The sequence below is a fragment of the Lynx rufus genome, unplaced genomic scaffold (genome assembly GCF_022079265.1).
Source record: "Lynx rufus isolate CCGP_SWC_20201006 ecotype Redwood Valley unplaced genomic scaffold, mLynRuf1.p SCAF_24, whole genome shotgun sequence".
Lineage (NCBI taxonomy): Eukaryota > Metazoa > Chordata > Mammalia > Carnivora > Felidae > Lynx > Lynx rufus.
This window is the reverse complement of record NW_025814839.1, coordinates 6,158,439-6,182,375: the sequence shown is the minus strand read 5'-3', so window position 1 is coordinate 6,182,375 and position 23,937 is coordinate 6,158,439. Positions and strand designations below refer to the sequence as shown.

Genomic DNA, 23,937 nt, shown 5'->3' with positions numbered 1-23,937 from the left:
GTCCCAGGAGACGCTTGGAGAAGGCGTTTGTGTATTATGAAGATTCTCTCTGGAAGTCGGGAGAAGTAGGCTCTTCGTGGACTTGGTCAGAGGTCTGCAGACTTTTGCGATTATGCGTTCCCCTCTGTCTGTTGGAGGCTCAACCGACCGAGCCACCCAGGCGCCCCCACAACGAGTATTGAGAGACGTTCTGATGTGTTGTCCCAAATCCCGAAGGATGATTCTAGGCGCCCCCACTTTGTATCCCACAAAGTCTAGGTCCTTCTGTTATTCAAAGTGTGCTTCCGCGATCCACGTAGGGCTTGTGAGAGACAGGGAATGAATGTCACAGCTCACCTCGGACCCGCACCCGCTGGGGCAGAATCTGCCTTTTAACAGGGCGCTGAGGGGACTGAATGTACCTTCCGGTTTGGGAGCCGCTGGTCTCAGGAACGTAACCGGGGGGAAAGCCCTCGATTTGCACTTTCCTTCTCTGTCTCGTACCTTCTCACCACCTGAGGTTGAACGGCTTCCGTCGACGTCCGGGGAAGAAGCTGGGCCCCCGGGGTTCTGCACCAGGTCCCGCGGATCTGCCTTGGAATAGAATGCCCCAAGCCAGGCTTGCTGAATATTTTCCATTTAGCCTATATTCAGCGGTGCCAGCCAATTTGGAGTCATCCCCAAAGACAGGGCTCCTGGTCTCCATAGTTTGAAATGTAATCGCCGGGCAATTCCATAAATCTGCTTCGAGAAGGCCCCGCGATTTTTTTTTTTTTTTTGGAGGCAAAAAGCTAACAAAACTAATCCCTGGCCGTGCCTTGAAGTGGACTCAGATGGAAATAAAATCTTTCCACAAAGTGAGCTTTGGCCCCACTTCCTCATTTCAGGTCCAGAAATGACTTTCAGAGAGCATGTTAGCAAGAGCTCTGGCTGGAGCCCGGGAAAGGCAGGCCCGCGGCAGAGGGGCGGAGGGGGGGGGGGGTGCTCCGTCACCGGGCAAGCACGCTAACGGGCAGGGCTGCACAAACATTATGTTTTAATTCTGAGGGTGGAAGTAACTGTTAGAGAATTCATCAGACGCTAGACAGGAACTGGCCTTGGAGTCTGCCGCCCCGACGCTGCCCGGAGTCTGAGTGGAGTGGAGTCTATGCCCGCTATTCGGGTCCCGGCCAAAGCCAGGCCTTTGGTTACCAGCAGGCCTGGTGGACTTTCTGAGAGCGGAAGGAGGGGAGCGGTGGCCAGGCCGTCGGCCCGGGCCGAAGCCACATGGTGAGTCCCTGGTGGAAGGCAGGATGTGCTGGGCGGCACAATGGCAGGACGTGTCTGTTTTTCCTCCTCCACCGAGTCTGCCCCCTCGGACGCCATGTTGGAAACCAACAAGGGCGTTAAGGGGGACAGATCGTGCAGAGGGACCACTCTTCCCTTTGGCGCCAGTCGCTTGTGATGGCAGATGGCTGACTGCTGCAAACTATAATTCCCAGGGTCCTTTGCGTCTGGCTAGGATTAGCCAATGGGAGCCTCCACTGGGGGATCGCGGATACAGTGATGGAAACACTGAACAACAGACCAAGAACAAATAGAAAGCAGAAAGCTTCCAATATCTAGATAACAAGAACTAATAAGGCAGCCTCCTTAGGATACAGCTTTCGAGATGAACCGGTTCCAACTGCCTTCCCTCCTCGTCTCCTGGCGCAGGCATAACCTTGTTTGTTTGTTTTTTTTTTAATGATTTTGAATTTTTTTAAAAATGTATTTTGAGAGAGAGAGAGAGCAGAGGAGGGGCAGAGAGAGAGGGAGACAGAGAATCCCAAGCAGGCTCCGCACTGTCAGTGCAGAGCCTGATGCGGGACTAGATGTCATGAACCACTGGATTGTGACCTGAGCCGAAATCAAGAGTCAGACACTCAACCGACTGAGCCACCCAGGTGCCCTGGGCATACATTTGCTTTATTGAGTTTTGCAGACACTGCGATTGTCACAAATTAAGGGCTTATGGTGACCTTGCATCCAGCGAGCCTATGGCACCATTTTTCCAACAGCATTTGCTCACTTCGTGTCTCTGTGTCGCATTTTGATAATTCTTGCAACAGTTTCAACGTTTTCCTTATTATTGTCGGTGTGGTGATCGGCGATCGGTGATTACCACTCGCTGAAAGCTCGGGTGACGCTCAACGTTTTTCAGCCAGAAAGCATTTTTTGATTACAGCTGTGCCCCTGGTGTTTTTTAGGCACGACCCTATTGCGCACTTAATTAGGCGACGGTAGAAACATGACTCTGACAGGCACTGGGAAACGGAAACATTCACTTGACCCACTTTATTGTGATACCTGCTTTATTCCGGTGGCCCGGAACGGAACCGACGGTATGCCTGAGGTTTGCCTACACTCGTGGTTCAGTCTTTGGGAGAGAGGGGCTCCCGTGGCCTGGGTCCTGAGGCCACGAGTTGACGGGAAAGCCCAGGGCACCGTGACTGACAGTCCCACCCAAACTGCAAACATCTGGGAAAGGAGCTCGGGTTAGAGAACAGGGCAGTTTGGTTGGGGTGGGGGTGCTATTCAGTCCATAGCAGTTCCCTTACTTAATGTAGCAATAAGGGCATCCGGGATGAAACCGTAAACCCAGAGTACCCTGAATGTCCCCTGGACTTGAGCTTCTACCTTCTTCTTCAGCTAGGAGCGCCTCGATTTCCCTTCGAATGACGTCCGTGTTAGACTGCTGGATTGTCACTCTGAGCGAGCTGGAGGCCACCGAGGTTTTGAGGAGAAGAGGAACACGATCAGATATGTTTTAGGTCGGATCCCTCAGGCAGAGAACGGGTGAAGGTTGGAAGGTGAAGGAACAAATGGGTATGGAGCGTTAGAGAAAAAGAGATTTAAGGAAGAATTCAAGGCAAGGTTGGCGGGGCACTCAGGCCCATGCCTGATCCATTCCCGGTGTTGGGCATAGACGGGATTTGCCCTCTGTGCCACCACGGGAGTTCGTAAGCAGAGGGAGAGCTTGAGCCAGACGGGGTCTACCTGTTAGTTTCAGGCCAACCAGGATTATTAATCTATCCAGCTGTCGCGGGTGGGAGAGTGATGGATGGCTCTTGGCTCCATTGGCACCGGCTGGGTCTCTGTGTCGTCCTCGGGAGCCTCTGAATCCCAGCCTCTCTGGCTGGCGGAGTCTGGGCTTCTAAGTGGAGAGTGAGTGGGTGAGGCAGAAGGGTCTACAGGAATGAATAAAACACGCAAGCCGCCTCCCCAAGGAGCTTACGTGTGAGCGAGAGAGTGAGGTCTTAAGCAAGTGAAAAGGAGAAATGGATCATCGTAAATCCTGGCGAATGCCAAGGTGGAAAACATCAAAATCGGGCAGGGAGAGGGTGGAGGGAAGTCCTCCTGGGGTGAAGCGGCATTTGGGCGGAGACCCGAAGAAGCCTCAGGTTTTGTGCAAACCGGGAGGGAAAAGCATTGGTGGCCGAAGGAACAGGGGATGCTAAGAGTTCAGGGCTAGAAAGGCTTTCTTGGATTCAAGGAAAGAAATGTAAGAATGCAAGTCTGGTGGGGGCAGCAGGTGCAAAAGGAATCCTGTTTGTCCAATAAAGATTCTCCAGTCTTTTTTTTTTTCTATTTGGCGGAAAAGTAGAGAAGGATGCACAGGCAGGAACATGGAGTTTCGGGGAGGGGGGCGGTATTTTATTGCCCATAATTATTTTTTGTATCTGGAAGAATTACAGGATGGAGGTGTGAGTAGCGGACCATCGATGCTGGTGGTCACTCGGCTGGTTTCTATATTCTCATCACGGAGTCGTCATGTCCCAGCTTGACTGAGTCACGAAATCTACTTGAAAACTTTATTTTGCCCGGTGCAGAGCCTTCCATTCCAGAGCCGGTTCGTGTTCCGTAGGGTTTTTTTTTTTATTTTTTTAATGTTTATTTATTTTTGAGCGAGAAAGAGAGAGACGGAGTGCAGGCGGGAGAGGGGTAGAGAGGGAGGGAGACACAGAATCCGAAGCGGGCTCCAGGCTCCGAGCTGTCAGCACAGAGCCCGACGCGGGGCTCGAACTTACCAACCGTGAGATGGTGACCTGAGCTGAAGTCGGTCGCTTAAACAACTGAGCCACCCAGATGCCCCAGTGTCCTAGAGGCTTTTAATTCGTGCCGTTGAGATTCATTCGCACCCACCTCATCAAAACAGATTTGTTTGGTTTCAGAATCCACACAACATCGTTTGGTACCCAAGAAACCTCACGATCTATGCAGCCTCCCCGGCCGGTGGTGTTCCGTCAGTTCTGAACAGGATCCGGGGTGAGTTGGGAGCCCGGCAGTCAGAAGCTTTGTGAATCATCGGCAGCTGAATTCTGCATTTTTTTTTTTTTTTTACTTTGTTTCCAGCTCGAGAAAAGGATTAGTCCCTGACAGTATTTTAAAGAGGTTCTACTCGGCCTCGCTGCTCTCCGAGACGAGGGTGATCGCTCATTCATTCAACAGGCGTTTAGTGAGCACTTACTATCTTCCAAGCGCTGAGCTACAACGGCAGGTGTGCTATCAGCATGGGTATGACTCATGCCCCGTCCTCGATGCAATCCCTAAATGGAATCTGCCGTCTAGTGAGGGAGACAGTCTACCACGACACCCTCACGACACGCGAAGTAACTTAATAGCACATGCGATTTTTCCACAATCAGCAAATGTCTCTGGAAACAGCTGCAGGTTCTAGACAGCGTTCTGGGCGCTGGAAACACAGCAGGAAACAAAACAGACACCGCCAAAGTGGGAGATTAATAGCACCGAGGTTGAAATGAGAAAACGTACGCACGGCCCTTAGCCTCGGGAACGGTTATTCCCAGGTTTTTCCCTCGCTCTAAATCTTCGATGGCTCTCCCGTGCTTAGGGGGTGATGACATTCCATCCAGCTTCTTTAGCAAATCAGGCCGGTTCTGCTTTGACCACTTTCCAGCCGTGCAACTGTGGGTGAGTCGCCCGTGTTTTTCTGAGCCTCAGTTCCCTTTCCTGTCGACCGGGGATGACAATGGGATCCATCACAAGGGGAGTGTTGTAAGGACAGGACTGAACACTCACTGAATGTTAGTTATTATTATTATTATTATTTTAAAATTTATTGCTACTTGTGGAGAGTCTTAATTATTTAATTCCTCCATTTCACGATAGAGCATCTTCAGCTGGATACGTGGCAAATCAGCATAAAAATATATTTCCCAGGGGCTCCTGGGTGGCTCAGTCAGTTAAGCATCTGACTCTGGCTCAGGTCATGAGCTCACAGTTCTTGAGTTCGAGCCCCATGTCGGGCTCTGTGCTGACAGCTCAGGGCCTGGAGCCTGCTTCGGATTCTGTGTCTCCCTCTCTCTCTCTCTCTCTCTGCCCCACCGCCTGTTCATGCTCTGTCTCTCTCTCTCTCTCAAAAATAAATAGACATTAAAAAAAAAAGAAGTGGTCATCACAGAAGGCTTCCCTGAGGAGCCAACATTTGAGCTAAGATGTAAATGATGAGAAGGACCATTCATGGATGGATCTGGGGATGCCTGTCCTAGGCAGAGGAAACAGCACGTGCAAAGGCCCTGAGGCAGGAATGAAACTGGTGCGTTTGGGCTAATAGCAAGAAGGGCAGTGGATCGGAGCAAAGTGAATACGATGGAGAGGGTAGGAGATGATGTCGGAGCGGTGGGCAGGGCTGGATCGCAGGGGTCCCGGTGGCCAGAGTATATAGATTTTATTCTTTTAAAATTCTTTAAGTTTATTTATTTTGAGAGAGAGAGAGAGAAAGAGGGAAAGCGAGAGAGGGAGAGGGGTAGAGAGAGAGGGAGAGAGAGAGAATCCCAAGCCCCCTCCACCCAGTCAGCACAGAGCCTGATGTGAGACTCGAACCCACGCGCCGTGAGATCACGACCTGAGCTGCGGTCAAGAGTCAGACACATAGCCGACGGAGCCACCCAGGCGCCCCCAGATTTTATTCTTAATGCGAGGGCAAGCCACTGGGGGAATCTAAGGTAAGGAGCGAAAGAAGGTGACTTGTACGTTCAACATCATTCCGGATCATAGGGGGTCCCCCAGGGGCTTCTGGGAAGCCTGTGGTCGTCGACCAGGCAAGAGAAGGGCCTGGCTTAGGTGACAGAAATGCAGAGACGTAGATGAACAGCGGGTAGATTCCGGGACGAGCGGACAGCGTGCCGCAAAGGTGCTCTGGGCTCATAACCCTGGCCTGGAGCCGCTCATGACCCCGTGAGAGAGGGAGAATAGGCATCGTGCATCCTCTACCCGTGACGAGAAAGCCTCACGCAGCCCATCGCAGCCCCGAAGTCGCCACCGGCCTTGCCACGCGCGGAGTCCCGTTTCCTGCACGAGGCTCCTTGAGAACTGAGATTCTTCTCTGAACCCCCACCGGCCCTGGGCCCGGTGGACTCCCCGTCCTTGTGCACCGCGCATATCCTGTTGGACGCCTTGAGAGTTCACCCAGCCCCGGCCGTTAATGCCAGTATATTGGCAGTTCGTATTTACTGAAGCCTTTGCAGTCTTCGGCCACCCCCACCGCGATCCTGTAAGCTGGATCTTATTGGGACCCCCCCCCCAGCCCCCCCATTTTACAGCGGAGGAACCTGAAGCTCAGAGAGTTGAGGCCGCTAGTCCCCGGTCACACGGCGTGTAGATGGCGACAGCAGGATTCCAGGCTGGCTCTGCCCGCGTCCGCAATGAAGCCTCTGAGCTGCAAAATGTCATCCTTTCTCCTTCGGGGCTAACCAGGCTTCAGCTCCCATCTCCTTAAAGAAGAACGTGGAAATAAGCGGACGGGCTGAAGAATTCGGCTCACTTACCTCTCGCTTGCTAGCTGTGTGCCCTTGGCTAAGTGACTCGCCCTCTCTGCTCTCCCACCTCAGGTAGTGTCTGTAAACTTTGGTGGGTTGGGGCGAAGAGACCGTCCCAGACCACAGGGGCACATTGGTGTACGTTCCGCTGTTGGCTTAGAGTGAGGAGGATCATCTGTGGTCAGAAAGGTCCGCTCCCGGGGCGCCTGGGGGGGGGGGGTGCTCAGCCGGTTGAGCGTCCGACTTCGGCTCAGGTCATGATCTCGCGGTTCGTGGGTTCGAGCCCCGTGTCGGGCTCTGTGCTGACGGCTCAGAGCCTGGAGCCTGTTTCAGATTCTGTGTCTCCCTCTCTCTCTGCCCCTCCCCTGCTCGCACTCTGTCTCCCTCAAAAATAAACAATAAAAGAAAGAAAGAAAGAAAGAAAGAAAGAAAGAAAGAAAGAAAGGTCTGCTCTCACTTCATGGCTGTGTGGCCTCGGGAGAGTTACTTTACCTCTCTGGGCCTCGTTTACGGAACGGGGCGATAATGAGAACGTCTATTTCGGTGGGTTGCTGGAAGGGTTAAATGTGTCCAGCGCAAACACCCAAACCCTGCTGCTTATTATCATTGTTATCTTACAAGGACAGGTTCAAGGTTCACCAAATGGAAGAGAGGCTGCCTCAACGACCCCTTTTTAAAGCTACAGAAGGCAGCGGCCGAATTCTCCTCGGCGCGAGTTATTCGGACTTTACGCGTCCCCTTGACCCACCCCTCCCTCTAAGGTCCCCTTCCCTTCCCCTCTTGCGATTTGACGATCCTGAACCCGGTGGTTTGGGTCCGGGAGTTCAGACAGCCGGCGGTGCTCTGGAGCTATAAGAGTTAAGCCTCGTCCGACTCACAGACGCAGAAAAACGCCACAAAGACGCGAGGGAAATATTTCCATGTCCGATAAGGAGTAGAAATGGGGCAACTCATTCCACATGGGCTGGCTGGGCGGGGGCGGGGGCGGGCAGGAAGGAGCGGGTGGGGTCCGCAGCCCGTGTAGCCGTGGCCGGGTAAGCAAGAGGCTCGGAGTCCTGGGCGAGGAGGGGGGCATTGCGGGAGGGCACCCGAGCTTTCTCACGGGGCTGGGGGGGGGGGCGGCGAGAACGCGTGTCAACATCTGTCGTTTGGGAAGAAATCGCCGCTTTGGCGACAGCGGGCGGCGGGGAGGGTGACATCCGTTGGTTTGCAGCTCCGAGTTCATCTGGGTAAGATTCGGGTGGATTTTAGAGGGAAAAAAAAAAAATCACACAGCCCATCTTGGTGGGCTGTTTGGCACGACCGGAGAATGTGATTTCCCTTAAAAGCCGTGCCTGAAAAATAAATTAAATTCCGCTTGAGTTGAATTTGATTAACCAGCCGTTTGGCTGGCTTCAGCCCATTGATGTGGGTTACGTTGTGTGCTATTCTGATCCTGTCCTCCGGGCTCTTACCCAGCCTGTGCCTCCTGCCCGGAGCGCTCTTTCTCCTGATTTTTTACCAGGACACTTAACTAACACTTACCTAATAGTGTTTCCCGGCCAGGCGTTCTCTGAGTGCCTTCTAAAACGCTAACTTCTCTATAGTCCTTCCAATAAAGCTATAGGGTCGGTACTATTATTATCCCCGATCTGCTGAAAGCGAAGGTGAAGCGACCCATCCCCTCCGCCCTCAGCTGCTCAGAAACCGGGGGGGCCCCGCCCCAGGTCCTATGCACTTGACCCCCACGCTGTACCCCTCCCTGACTCTCAGAGTGCCTTCTGGCCTCTACCTAGATTTCCTGGCCCGGGATGCTCTGTGCGCCTTAAGAGCCGGGCGGCTTGGTGCTCCTCTCATCTCTTTAGGACCGTTTATTTGCCCCAAGAGAGTCACAGAGGTGACGCGTTCAGATTTCCCTTCGCCAAAGAGGTGGGCGGTGCCCTAACCCACACAGCCTCCCCGCGGGGCCTTCAAGACCCGCCTTGGCTTCAGACAGGTGCTAGGGCCTGGCCATGTTGGGCCAGCGATCTCTGCTCCGGAGGGCTCCTTCTGTTGACCGAGACGCTCGCTGGAGGCCATTCTGCTCCCCCCCTTTCCTTTTCCCCAGCCTAATGAGAGCCTCGTCCCCATGCCTGCTGTGTTTCTAGTTCTGAGCTCTGTGCCTCTGGTAGATGCTCTCTATTTGTGATGGGGTAATATTTTTTTAAGTTTTTTACATTTATGTATTTACTTTGAGAGAGAGAGAGAGAGACAGAGAGACAGAGTGTGTGTGTGAGAGAACAGGGGAGGGGCAGAGAAAGAGAGAGACAGAGACAGAGAATCCCAGGCAGGCTCCACACTCTCAGTGCAGGGGCTGATGTGGGGCCCAAACTCAAGAACCATGAGATCATGACCTGAGGTGAAATCAAGAGTCATCGGCTTAACCCACTGAGCCACCCAATCTCCCCTGTAAACTTTATTTATTTGTTTTTTGAGAGAGAGAGAGGGAGTGGGAGACGGGCAGAGAGAGAGGGAAACACAGAATTGGAAGCAGGCTCCAGGCTCTGAGCTGTCAGCGCAGAGCCCGACACGGGGCTCGAACCCACGGACCGTGAGATCATGACCTGAGCCCAAGTCGGACGCTTAACTGACTGAGCCACCCAGGCGCCCCTAAATAAATTAACTTTGGTGTGTGGTGTTGGGCTTCAGATTATTCCTGCTCCCCATCTGGGCACGCCCTACCCCCATTTGAGCAAGGTCCTTGGTACCCATTGCTTCAGAGAGAAGTTGAGACGGCAGAAAATGAAAGAATACAGAGTCTCATCCTGGCTTTTCAAATGCAAACTCCTGCCACCTTTAGTGGGGAACTCAGGTCATAGACAGTATATTTGGTCTTGATTACGAATCAGAATGAGCGTTCATATCCCAAGTTAGAAAACAACGCCCAGGCTGAGAGGGACGGAAAAGATGGAGAAAACTTGAGGACGGGAAGAGGGAAGGGGGCCTAAGGGAGAGGTCCAGCCTGAGAGGCTAAACAGACGCCAGGGCCTGGATCAGCCCCTTCCTGAAGGTACATCCACGAACCACGTGGGATCTGAGTGGCACGAAATTGTCCAGCCCTGCTCTGGTGAGTCCTGGGAACTACACCGGCTGTCCTTCCTGGTGTTGTCCAGCTGGGACCTCATTTCAACCACAGCCAGCGTGCCGCGGCCAGTCTACAGGACGCGAGACTACCCGAGACTTTGCTGGGTCCTGGTGTGTTTTTCCCCTCGGAACAACCTCCCCTTCCATTCGTTATCTCATGCACCTGTAAGATGGACGATGGGGGCCCTGAGCATCACCGTGACGTGTGGTGGTCCAGAGGATCAGAAAGCCCCCCACGTACTCTGTGTGGGTGAGGCTGAATGGGACCAGCGTGAGTCTGCCCCTGAGCTGGGTGGGTGAAAAGATTCCCCTGGTCTATGAGCTTCTAGCTTTATTTAGGTCTTGGCTCAAATGTCACTCTCCAGAAAGTTCTTCCCTGACTTTGGACCAAAGTCTCACGTATTCACCAACTTACGAGCCTATTTCTTCCCGCTTACCACCATCAGAAGTTGTCTTCCCGATTTATTTACTGGTTTAGCATCTCTGACCTGCCTCAAAGGTGAACTCTACAACTCTAGGACCAGGGGATCTTGCTCATGGCTCCACACCGGGTGCTTGGTCCAGGGCAAGCCACGTCCGCATCCTGTAGGAGGCACTCAGTCCTCTAGAAGGAATAACTGAAGTCCTCCTGGTGTTCAGAATGAAGCCCAAACATGCAGTGTGTTACTGCGGACTTCTTGTTGGCAAATGGATGAATGGATCCGTTGAAAGGGGGGTGAAGGGGAGGGTGAGAATAGCCACTGAGATGTGGGTTGAGGGCATACCAGTCATGGGAGCCAACTTAGCCAGAGCCGGGGCCAGGTTGGTGAACTTCAGAGTTGGAAACGGTCCAGGTGGACATCTCTTGCTTGAGGTTAGCAGCAGAACACCAGCCTGCCTGTCTCACTCCTCTTTCTGTGAGGTAGACCTTGGCCAAGTTTGAAGGTATAGCCTCTTCCCCACCTACTTTCATTTCAGTAGGATGAAATTCCTGATCACTTAACTCGCTTTATGGCCTTTTAAAAGCTTCTCTGCTGGAGCCACAAATCCTTCAAGGGCCACCCCGAATGGGGAACATCATTGGCTTGCTCTCTGTGCGGGCCCTTGGTGGGCGATAAATCAGTGTCCTTGATTCACTCTGTTCTTAGAGCCAGAGACAGGAGTTTCTTGCCAGAGATGGTGAACGGGCCAATGACTTTCTGGAGAGTGGATCTTCCCTGAAGAGAGCAGAGGGGCCGTCAGGAAGCAGCTCGAGGGGTATACTGAGAACACTTGAGTCATATTCTCTATTTGAGTCTGGGACCCAGGGGGTATCTCCAGTCCCCACTTGTTAGATGGTCAAGGGGAGAGAAGACAGGCCGGTCAGTGCTCGGGGGGGCTGGTCTGTCCCGGCGGGCTGGCGAAACACAAACAGCCTAAGAACCGTGAAAGGGAGCATAATTAATGAGGATTCAAAAGACCTTGACAAAAATATATTTGTACCTCTATATAGTCCTGTAGAAATCCATGTTTCTAAAATGAAAATGAAAGAGCGCAGGCAAGCCAAAAGAAACAAAAAATATATATACGTATAATCCCTCTACCTAGACATAACATCATTAATATGTTGTGGTTTAGCCTTCCAATAATTTTATGCATAAATATATATGCTTTTTATTAAAATGGAGTTGTACAATATATTCCGTTGTATGGCCTGTCTGGAAAATAAGGGTAGAGCTACATCATCATTTTTGATTGTTACATAAGATTCCAATAGATGGATGGCCCGTAATGAAATAGTAATTTAACCCACCTACTACTGCTGACATTTAAGCCATTTCCAAGTTTTTGCACTCTTGAATAGCGGTGCAGTGGGCATCTTTTCATGTCTGTCCTTTCGTATATTTCTGCATATTTTTTAAAGCCATCACAAATGTGATGTCTGAATTTTAAACAGATTCTTGGATTGGTGGCTCATAACCATGAGCTCGTTCAACGTTAGCACCGGTCTCATCCCCGGCAGCTTTTCAGAACTACCCCCTTCACTGCGCAGTTCCGTGAGCTGTCCTTCTTCAAACTTGGCCTTCTTGAGCATTTTTACTTTTCTAACAAAGACATCATGGAGTGGATAAATAGGCTGGCAAGACTTTTCCGTGTCTTTTCGATGCCGTCTGGAATCAAATTATTGACTGCTTCTTCCAACTCATTTGCACCTCTTGGGTCATGGTATCCATCATCTTTTCCTGAATCTGGTGGACCCATTGGTGCTGAGCATAAGAGGGCTTCCCAGTCTGATTGTTGAGTTTTGTAGTACAACCAACACAAAACAGACAAAGCAAATACCCATTGGTAGTCTTGACATCGACATGAGCTTCAGTCATGGTCTGCCATGTTTTGACCAGAGAGCGCATTTTGTCACGGGTAAGATCGATGCCATGGAAATTAGTCAGGCACTTTTGCCCTGACCCTCCTCAATAATTCACTTGGGTTTTCTAAATACGACTTCATCATTCTGCAGATCAGCAAGGCTCACCTCAAAAACATGACCCTTGAGACCATCAGGTGCGATTTCGGTTCTTTGAGTTCTCGTGTCTAGTGTTTTTCTAATATTTCTTACATTGAACATAGCCGGTGTTTTCACATCGCACCACTTTCTTAGAAAATGGATCAGGGGCGCCTGAGTGGTTCAGTCGGTTGAGCGACCGACTTCGGCTTGGTTCATGATCTCGTGGTTCACAAGTTCGAGCCCTTTGTCGGGCTCTGTACTGACAGCTCAGAGCCTGGAACCTGCTTCAGATTCTGTGTCTTCCTCTCTCTCTGCCCGTCCCCCAGTCATGCTCTCTCTCTCAAAAATAAATAAACCAAAAAAGGAAAAAATGGATCCACCACTTTCTTCTTTGCTCCTTTCTTGCTGCCTTTCGTAAGGTACTTGTTCTTGCCAACCACCATGGTGCTGCTGGGGGAGCCACAAGGGCTGTGCATATTTCTTTATAATAAATTAATTTAAGTGGAATGGCTGAGCCAAAGGGTATGCACATTTTTATGATAGTTTTGGATAAATGCTGCCAAGAAGACTTTCAACAAATGTGTATCAATTAAATGCTCACGAGAAGTATTTATGAGAAGACGCCCTGATAGAAATTACTTTAAAAGCAGCATGTGTTTGTGAAAAGGCAATCAAACAACAGAGAACAATAAAGTGAAAGTCATTGCTTTAATTTTCCTTCCTAGAGAAAATTATATTTTGACTGCACTGGTCTCGGATCCCAATTTCTATCCAGTCTCGATCCTGACAGGCGAACTGCACCCTCTTTGTAAAATTTGCTTCTGGACTATAAGCTCTGGGAGGGCAGAGGCTATATTTGCTTTGTCCACTTTTGCACCTTAGTCCCTATTTCAGGGCCTGGCATACAACGGACATTTGTTGTATCAGTCATTAGTAGGTGTGGAACTCATTACCCCCCAATTCAGCAGTTGAAAGCAATACACGTTTGTGATCTCAGTTTCTGTGGGTCAGAAATCTGGAAGTGGCTGGGCGGGTCTGGCTCAGGGACTCTCATGAGATTGCGGTCTCATCCGAAGGCTTGGCTGGGGCTGGAGGCTCCATTTCCAAGGTGTTTCCCGCACATGGCTGAAGTCATGCTTGCTTCTGGCAAGCAGAGGCCTCAATTCCTTGTGATGTGGATTTCCTACAAGGCTGCTTGGGTGTTCTCGCCACATGGTGGCTGGCCTCTCCCAGACAGGTGATCCAAAGGAGGGGGCAAGGTGGAAGCTGAAGTATCTTTTATGAACTAGCCTCAAAAGTCACACTCTGTTATCTCTACAACATTTTCTTGGCGACCTAGGTCAGCCCCTTTCAGTGTGGGAGGGTCTTCTGCAAGGGCATTGAGTCTAGACAGCAGGGGTCATTGGGGACCATCCGGGAGGCTGGCCAACACATTTACTAAAATGAGCTGAGTGAGTGATTGAGTGAATGAATGATAGCCTCAGAACTGGAAGGGGCTAATGGCGCTCCCTATGTCTTCTAAGCCGTTCTGTGTAGAGATGGGATAATTATCCAAGAACTGCGTTTGGACTAAGCTGTGTATGTGCTGTAGAAGCTGCTGGTCTGAACTATTCCTGCCTTGAGTCAGGATGGGCAAGCAAAGGCTGACAACCCTTCAAGACATCTGGGAAATTCCCAGTGGAGCCTGGTGGTTCAGGCCATCGGCCCAGAGAAAGGCTGGTTCTTACCCATCTAAGGAATGCCAGGCTGCATGTCAATCAAGGTAGGGTGGGTCATTTGGCCAAGGGAGGTCACTCTCATCATTGGAATACTCAGTAGTTTATGACCTCCATAAAGCCATTAGCCCTAGGAGATGAGGGGAAAGTGGTTACCAGCACCCTCTGCCTCTCTGGGGTCCATTAGCATCAGGGTTGTAAACTCGGTCTCAGGCCATGGGTGACTGCTTTTATTATCAATCAATTACTCGTGCTTGTCAGCAAGTCTCAAGCTTCCTACAAGCCTAGAATGTGGCCAGATAACCGTGGTGACTCTGTGCAATTAAGATCTACCCTCCAGGGCTCAGTTTCCCCATCCGCACCGCAAAGGCTCGTGCTAGATCAGAGGCCCCCACACATCTCACTTCCAAAATCGATTTCTTTTATTCTACTTCCATTGTGTCTATTTCACGTTTTGAAATGGTTTCTCCGGCAACCAGCATTCCTTCAAAAAACTTATTTTTCTTCCCCAGTAATCTTAGTAAAGACAAGCGTCTTTATATAAAAAGAAACATACAACTGACAGGCGCAAATTCTGACTGCCACAGGTGGGGCTGCACCCGGAATGCGTATGAGGCCCCAGACATATATTTTTTGCAGAGCCCTGTCTATGTAAATGATTTGAGTTGCCTGAAATCGGCATGTGAGGACCATTTGGGTGGCACGGGTCTGTGAAAGAAATACCACGCAGGCCTGCGGAAGTGATCTGTATCCTGCAAGTAGGGCTGGCCATGGGGCCCTGTGACAGCCCCAGAGGTACAAGTCCTGGACCTCCTCAAGGGGTCTGGTTGGTCTCACGTGTGGGTCAGGGGGTCAGAGAACCACAAAGGGGAGTAACATGGACCAGGACCCATATGGGTCCCATCCAGACTTAGAGCACTCTGCTTAGACAGCAGAGGGGACGTAGGAAATTTCAAGGGGTGGGGGGGCTGGGGCTGGGTCCCCTCTAACTCAGATCCAACGATCAATCTAAGGATCGACCCCTGGACAATCAACACTTCCGTGATGAGTTGTAAACGCTCTGGCCAAAAATGAAATAAACACATTTCTGTTCATCTGCAAAGCCGAGTCACTGCTAAAGGAACAATTCTGTCCGTGCACTGGAAATAAAGAACAAAAGTTGAGGCTCAGTGTTGGTACCTTCTAAGATCATGGAGGACCAACCACTCCCATTGTTCTACTCACTACTTTTCATTGAGCAGCCATTTTGCCCGAGACCTTCTGCACGTACCATTTCTTAACCTTTATAAGAAGCCTGTGAGGGAGTCCCTCTTACTGATGCATAAACTGGGATTCATAGCACCTTTGGGCAGAGAATTTGCAGGCGTGGTTGGTCTCCACGAATTATTCTCTAATAATTGCATCCAACATTTACTGAAGGCTTTCGATGTGGCTGGCACTGTTTTGAGTAGCGAGCAAATATGGACTTGCTAACCCTCACGACTGTACTTTGAGGGAGGAACTACCACCATCCCCATTCTATAGACAAGAAGACAGAGGCTCAGAGGGGTTAGATCACAGACCAATGTCACAGAGCTCATGTGTCACGGAAATGGGGTTTGGAAGCAGACCATCTCCCGCCAGCCCACGACCTTTAGCCACCAAGTTACACTGCCTTTCTCTACCTCACTTTCCCAAGATGCTGAGCCGAAAAGTATCTAGCAAGTGGATCTTCTGGAAGAAATGTTCATGGACAACACAAGTTACTCAACTTTGTCTTTGGAGGTAGAAAACTAGACTTAAAATTCGTAATGGGCAATTCATTTGTCCCACCTCTCCGAGCCTCAGTTTCTTCCTCTGTAGAACGGAGACGATCTCATCTTGCTGGAGGACCACCCAGGGAGGTCAAGGTGGTGGGTGAAAAGAGCCTTGCTAGCATTTCCATTCTTAGCCCAAATTACCCAAGGAAGTGATGACTGACTCATGACGAGGACAATCTTCATTGCGTGTGCAAAATGGAGGTAAGCTCCCAGGTAAGCAGGTGGGGGGTGCGTGCTGATGTCAAAAGAAACGCCGATACCTTGCTTGGCAAGACCTGGCGTAGGCGGAAGCGGGGTAGGTTGGAGACTGGAAGAAGTTATGCATCTGTGTCCCGGGTTGGGTTTTCTCGAAGCAGACACTGAGGCAGAGTTTGGGGTGCGAGGTGTTTGTGAAGGATCGACACCCATGAAGGAAGAGGTGAAAGCATCCCTGGACAGAAGGAAGGACGGTCTTCAGTGCAGACCTGGAGAACATCGGCTGGCTTGACGAGGAGGCCGGGAGCGAATATTGCGGCACAGTTGTCCTGCGTCAGGGCCATACTGGCTGGGCATTTAGTCCTCCATCCTGGGCCCCTGGAAGGGCATGACCTTGGGCCAGTGGCTCTCTGCAGCTGAGAGAGACCTGAAGGGGCTGGCTGCTGGGGGCCACCTGCTGACCTCCCTCCCTGCAGCTGGACGGCAAGTCCTTCCTTGAAGAAGGATCCAGAAGGCGCATCTCTGTGCTGACCAAGCCTGCCGGAGGGGGGCAAACCATTAGTTTAGCAGACTCCCTGCCCTCCTGTCTGAGTCCCCCAGCCCTGGAGGGGGATACATGTGTCTCACTGCCCAAGTCTCGTCTGGCCATCAAGAATGCCCTACAACAAAGACGTCCTCGTGTGGCTGCCGATGGTGGCCGTCACCTCTGCAGAGACCCTCAGGCTGGTCAGTCATCACAGAGCTTCACTGGGAATCCTAGGAGCTCTTCACTGGCCTCGTGGCCCAAAAGCTGGAAATGGATGTTTTTGAGGTTTTTGTCCTTCAAACCCCAACATCTGAAAACACGGGAGGCCAATCCTGGGCCAAGTAAGGTTTACAAAGACAGCCTGTTTCTGGGGGAGCCAAAAGCTCCCCAGAACCCAAGGACTTCAGGGACCCCTGAAGGAACACAGGCTCCGGGTCTACAGAGAAGTCACGCTGAGGTCCTGCTAGGTTCTGCCTTTCGGCTTCCTTAAGATGTCGAAGGATGTCAGCGTACTTTGTGGACTCTGTGAATTTTTGGAACGTCTGAAGAGAAATCAGCAACAGAGGCAGAGTCAGAGTCAAAACTGAGACCAGTGGAAATGGTGGGGACGGTCATTACGTGAGTCAGAATTTGATGGCTTCAAATAACAGCATGACCAGTAATTATCGTGTACCGATGTATAAAATAATTAGTGATTTATTACTGCAATATTTCCCTTTTTAAAATGACCTTTTAACGTTTATTTATTCTTGAGAGAGAGAGGGAGACAGAGCATGAGTAGGGGAGGGGCAGAGAGAGACACACACACACACACAGAATCCGAAGCGGGTTCCGGGCTCTGAGCTGTCAGCACAGAGCCCGACGCGGGGCTCGAACCCACGAACCGCGAGTTCGTGACCTGAGCTGGAGTCCGACACTTAACCGACAGAGCCACCGAGGTGCCCCTATTACTGCAATATTTCTATAATTAAACACTTGCATAAATATAAAGTGATTAATCGTTATTATAGCTGATATTTACTGCACGCCGCTGGGTGCTTGCACCGTCTCATTTCGTCTCCCAATGACCCGGTAAGGGAGACACAATCATCCCCGTTGTACACGTGGGGAAATTTCGTCTCAGAGAAATTAACTGACTTGCCACGTTCCTGATGAGCCATGGAGCGAGTTGGAGCAAGCAGCAGGCTTACTTGGAGCAGCATAGCGTGGTCTGGCTTTTAAAAGCACAGTCTCTCGAGCCGGATGGCCCCGGTTTGACTCCCAGCTGGACGATGCCTACCTACTGTGCACAAGTGATTTAGCCTCTCTGTTCCTCAGGTTCTCGTTTGTAAAATGGGGTTGGTGATATGTCCGAACCACAGAGGGGCGTCGAGAGGGTTGGATGAGTTAGCACCAGGGCATTCATAGGACAAGAGCTGGCACATGATAGGTATTTCGTAAGTGACTGCCTTTCGTGTTATGTTGTGCAAATGTGTTCGCATTACTGATCCCAGAGCTCCCACCCGCTTGAGTCCCACCATGGTGATGAGCATCATGGCGTCCTTTGACCACAGAACACAGGACAGAAGGGTCTGTGCAAATGTCATGAATAGTGACTCAAAGGTGTTGTCACTGGACCCGCTAACTTGGAGGTTTAAGACAGCCGTTGGCGGAGCTCGTGACTCTGCAAGGCGGTAGGCGGGGTGGGGTGGGGTGGGGGGGCTCAGCCAGGCGGCTTTCTGGTCTCCTCGGGCTCACTCGGGCATCCGGTGTTAGCAGCGGGTTGGTTAGGGCTGGTCTCCAATCCCTCCTGCTGGTGTCTCCAATCCCAGCCAGCTCGGTGGGGTTCATTCCCACACTGGCCGGGGCGGTGGGGAGGGGAGCGCGGTTCTCAGAGGAAAAGGGGAAGCTGCAATGCATCTTGGGGCCTTGGCTTCGACCAGCATCGAATTGCTTCTCCTACATTCTATTGGCTAAAATTCTATTGGCTAGAGCAAGTCACATGGCCACCTTGCATTCACGGGGTGGAGAACAGGATCTGCCTTCTCCTGGGAAGAGCTGAAAGGTCACATTGCAGAGGAACAGAGGAGCGGATAAAAGCGTCCATGCTTGCAGACAGACCACCTGCTACCATATAACCTAGGTGCGAGTGGGTCAGTTTCAAGGTTTCTGCCCTACCGTCATCATAAACCATCGGCGTGTTCTACAAATACCAACCCTTTGGCGTCCACCTTTGTTCATCAGTCTCTTGTATGCTAAAGTGAAAAAAAAACCAACAACCCTCTTTTTCATTGTACCTGGCGACTTTGGGGTCTGGGACCTGGATTCAAATCCAGACTCTGCCGGCTACTTGCTGTGTGACCATGGGCAAATCGCTTCCCCTCCCTGAACCTCGGTTTCCTCCTCTGTAAAATGGGACTCATTAGACTGTCTGTCACGGGGCTTTAGGAAGGCTTATGGCGTCACCGACTTCACAAGAGCTGGCTTCCTCAATTATTATTGTTATTATTACTATTATTGTTATTGTTATTCCCACCCCCGTTGGCAATTGGAGCTATTTTGTTTCCTTCCGTCCTCTGGAAGTTCCTGAGGCAAGAAGTGAGAACGACAGACCGTGACCTGTCATCGTGTGACGAGCTACGGACAGCCGTTTCCAATCCCATTTCCTCCTGCGTCAAGCATCAACGAAGACACCTACCTTCTTAAGTTCTTTTTCATGTTTTTCTTTATTTTTGAGACAGAGAGAGACAGAGCATGAGCGGGGGAGGGGCGGAGAGAGAGAGGGAGACACAGAATCGGAAGCGGGCTCCAGGCTCTGAGCCATCAGCACAGAGCCCGACGCGGGGCTCGAACCCACGGACCGTGAGATCGTGACCTGAGCCGGAGTCGGACGCTCAACCCGCTGAGCCCCCCCAGGCGCCCCATAAGACACCTACCTACCTTCTTGAAGCCAGAAGACCAAGACGAAATAAATAGCCAGCCGAGTGCCGTATTTAACCTCTTGGTGCCCCTGAGAGGGGAGACCGGCAGGAAGTATCAGAAGGCCGGTGGGAAGTACGGAGTATAGCGTCGACAACCGCTTTTGGGGCCCAGTCTTTCTTTTTCTTCTCCCCCCCCCCCCACACATCTCAACGGTAAAAGACCCAGACTGGGCAGTCGTACCACCAGCCACCTTTGAAGGGTTTCTGGGCACTAAAGGGAGGGTGATCCGGCCAGAGAAGCCTGTGCCTGGAGGCCTTCCGAGCCCTGCTCTGTGGCTCGGGCGCGTGGGGATGTGTTTCTGATCGGCACCGCAGCTCGGAGCCACGCCTGCCAGCTCCAGATCGGGGCCTGACCGGGGCTGGGGCTGGGGGAGGCGGGGGTACAGGTTTCCAGCAGCCAAGGCTCTCGGGCTCACCTTGGAAAATGTGCCAACTCTGAAGATCCTGCCCCAGATTCCCGATCTTCCCCAACTCTTTCGTTGCTTCGCTTAAGCCCGCAGCCCGTCAGAAACCTCTCTTCTCCGACAGCACCTTTGGGGCTGGGGATCGGGGACAAAGAGGCTGCAACTCTGAGTGGAGGCACGGGGTGTGGGGCGGGGGTGGGGGGCTGCTCGTGTGCCCTGAACCCCTCTGATCGCTATCTGATCCCTTCCATTCTGACGGGTGGGTGGAACGGGCGTTATTGTTTCCTTTCGTCGGACAGGAAAGCTGGGGACCTCGAGGTCTGCGCTGGTAACTAATGTTTGCCGAGCATTTCTTACGTGCCGGGCCACATGCTAAGTGCTTCCGATGCTCGGGTCTCATTCCAGCCCGTCCATTTTTTTCCCGTTTTACTAATGAGTTCGCGGCGGCCCGGGAAAGTGAAGCCACATGCTCCGGGCCACACAGCTGGGAGGCAGCACAGATGGGCTGTGCTGTCGTTCAGAATCGTGAGCGGTTTTTCTAAACCTTACGTGCCAGGGGTTCGGATGAGCTAATGAGAACGCCATCCCTCCCCCCAGTGAGCTGCCCGCGTGGCGTAGGCTGGCAAAGTCGCCAAGCTTTTTATTTCTTCCTTTTGAATAAATGGTTCTAGGTAGCTATTGCTGCATGAAACTAAAACCAAACAAAAAACTACCCCCACGTCTGGTCGAGTAAAACAACAGTGCCATGATTTTGTAGGCCGGATATACAGTCGCGGCCGAGTAAAGAGGTCCACGATGGTCGAGGCCTGGCCGGGAAGGCTTGTCTCGAGCCGTGTGTCTGGGGCCTCGGTTCTGGTCATCACCTTGGTTCTTTGTTTCTATTCCACATGGCGTCTGTTGGGGCCGGAAAACCCAAGATGTCTTCTTCCCGCCGCACGTCTGGGCTAGGAATTCTGGAACGGTTGGGGGGACAGTTGTGTCCCTCTCCACGTGTGCCCCTCCACGTGACTCTGCTGGGATTCCTCACAGCATGGCCGTCTCAAGGTGGCCAGACTTCCTCCATGGAGGTCCGGGCCTCCAAGGGTCCGTGTTCCAAGAGGTCCAGGGAGAAGCCGGGAGGATTCTTAGAATTCAGCCTCGAAGATTCCAGAAAGTCAGCTAAGGTCCTAAGTGTAGCCGCCACCGAGGAGGGTATCTTGCACCTCCCTGAGAATTTGTCATTCGGCTGTGGCACGTTTTAGGGGCCAGCGCGGAATCCCAGGCAACGGGGCCTCCAGCTGGGGACTGAGCATGGTGGGGGGCTCCAGGGCCCGGCCATGTCTCCCCAGGGCCACACTCCACGAATGAGCGACACTTTCTGTGGAGCTCCACGTGGAGTGGCCCTAGACGACGGATCTGGACGGTGGGCCCCTTTGGGGCTGGGGATCGGGGACGAAGAGGCTGCAACTCCCAATGCCATCTCACCATCTAGAGACCCCAGCTGCCACGCTGAGGCAAGCGCAGATCCGAGCGCAAGCGCCAAGAGACGGGCGGCCGTCTCCCTCCAACCACACCCGCTCCACCCATGTCTAACACGCACTTCCACGAAGAAAAGTCCGCACGCGACCAGCGTTCGGCTCAACGAACCGCCACAAGGCGGACACGCGTATTTCCCATCGAGACGAAGACATAAAACTGCCCCAGCCCTTCCAATGCCCTCCCTACCCAGGCACTGCCTTCCCAGTCTCCGACCAGCCTCCTACCCAGAGGTACCCATCATCCTGACTTCTAAGACCACAATTTAATTTGGCTCCTTTTTGTACCTCGTGCGAACGGAATCATAGGGCGCGTCCTATTTTGCATGGGGTCTCGTTCGCTTTGCGGCGTGCTTGAGATGCAGAATGAGGCCGATGGCGTGGATTCATCTTCACGCCCTGCCGTCGTATGAGCACATCCCCATTTATTTCTTTGAGCATGCGCTGCGCATTTCACACGCGTCGCCGTGGTCCCGGTAAACTTCGGACGTTGTGAAACGTATGCAGACACGCGTACCCATGTTCAAAGATGAGCTTGTCTAGAGTGGTCACTGTTTTCTTTCTGCATCCCCGTGGATCGTACACGCACCCAGCCCTCTGTTGGCCCCTGGCTTGAGGGACAGGATTCTGGTGACATAGATACACCGACAATCATGTGACATGATTGGATGATCATAGGCTTTGAAGTCAGGCAGACCCGGATTTGTCTCTGTTTACTAGCCGTGCGGCTCGAAATAAGGAATGCTATTTCCTCGTGTATGGGGGCGCGCGTCTGTACCCTTGCATTCATCCAGCAAAGGTATCATGCAAACCTACTGTGTCCCAGGCACAGCTCCGGGCACCGGGAGGATAGCAGAGACTTCACAAAACCACAAAGCAGCGGGCAGTGCCCTACGGTTCGAATTCTGGGAGAGGCGAAAGGACTGGATGCAGCGATCCAAAGAGACCACGGTGTTTTGGGCAATTCTCAACGAAGTGCGTGTTGGGAGCAGACAGCACGGGGTCAACCAGCCCACAGCCTGCCTTTCCTGGGGTTTTCCCGCACGGGACCTTCCATCCACCCAGTGGCCTCTCTGCGTCGGGGCTCTCCCTCCCCGGGCCTGTCTTCCAGTGTGCGGCGGGAGGGGCCAGTCTCGTGGCAGGAGGAAGAAGTCAGAGGAGCTGGGGGAGGCAGGGATAGAGGGGTGGAGGGCGGGGTGAAGGGGGGGGAGATTTCCGAGACCCCATGGCTTCATCAACCACCCCCTCTGCACGCCCACCTAATAGTGCCCTGCTTCTCCCTCCCTCTGCCCGAGTTATCTGGACGTGGTGTCTAATTGAAATTGAAGACCTGTTTAGCTGTGTGCCTACACAGTCTGCTCTCAAATGTGGGCGACCACAAAGTATGCGTGGTTCTTCACGTTCCCAGGAATCTGACAAAGTGATTGATGCCCAGCGAAGCTATTTCTTCAGAGGTCTGGAGCCAGTCTCTTGCTTAAGCCCTGGAATTGAAGATTCATCCAACACGCCAGTCTTGTGTTGCCCGAGCCTGAGAAGAGCGAAGGGGAACGGGTGCCCGGACGGCCCTGAGAAACACCTAAAGGCTTGTGTGGAAGCCGGGATCTGTGCTGTCAGGCCTCCCTGCTAACAAGCCCTGAGATCTCACCGGCCCGCAAAACCCTCGGAGGGACGAGGCCCGTCTGCGAACGACAATAGCTCCCTATCCACGTGATCGCGACAGGTCCGAATTAGGGGACCGTTGTCTCGAACGAGCAGGGATTCTTTTTTTGTTTTCATCCCAAATCCCTTGGAAAACCTGGTAAAAGATAGAAATCCCTTAATCAGGATGGATAACATTTGTGCGTACAGTTTGAATAACGGCAACGAGTCAGACTTGAAACAGGAGAGGCACTCTTCCAAGGACTTACGTTTGCTTCCTTAATCCTTGGGAAAAGCTCCGGAGGCCAATACCCTTAGGTTGCCTGTGTATTCAAGGTTGCTCAGCTGGGACATGAACTCTGGAGTCAGATCGGTGGCCCTGCTCCTGACCGGAAACGCGTGCTGCCTGGCAGGGGCCCTGGTGGGGGGCGATCTAGTCACAATTCTCTGTGGAGCCCATGATAGCGTGTCACGCTTGGTTTTGAACATTCATATTTTACACGTTCGGGTAGATGCCTGTTGGTTTTGCCCGTCCGACGTCCTTTCCTGTGTGAACCACCTCCGTAAACGCCCCCCAGCCCCATTTCAGGCCCGATTGTTCAGACCGGCTGCACCCACCGTCTACGCAGGTGGTATTCTAGACCTGGCCAATGAGAGCCGGCAGTCCCCTGGCCACAGAGGTTGGCTTTAGAGGGGGGTACACAGTCCAAGCAAGACCGATCGAGTGCCTGTGAGTGTTGGTCGGGGGACTTTGGATGGAGCTGCCGGGAACGAGAAAGTCTCCTTTCTGCTGGGGTTGCTAAGAAGTAAATGTCAACATTGTGGATTGATCCAAGACATG

General features: G+C 52.2%; 1 pseudogene; it reads right to left on the bottom strand.

The window, feature by feature from the left end:
* Positions 1-11,788: 11,788 nt before the first annotated feature.
* Positions 11,789-12,788, bottom strand: LOC124518528 (40S ribosomal protein S3a-like; annotated as a pseudogene).
* Positions 12,789-23,937: the final 11,149 nt, after the last annotated feature.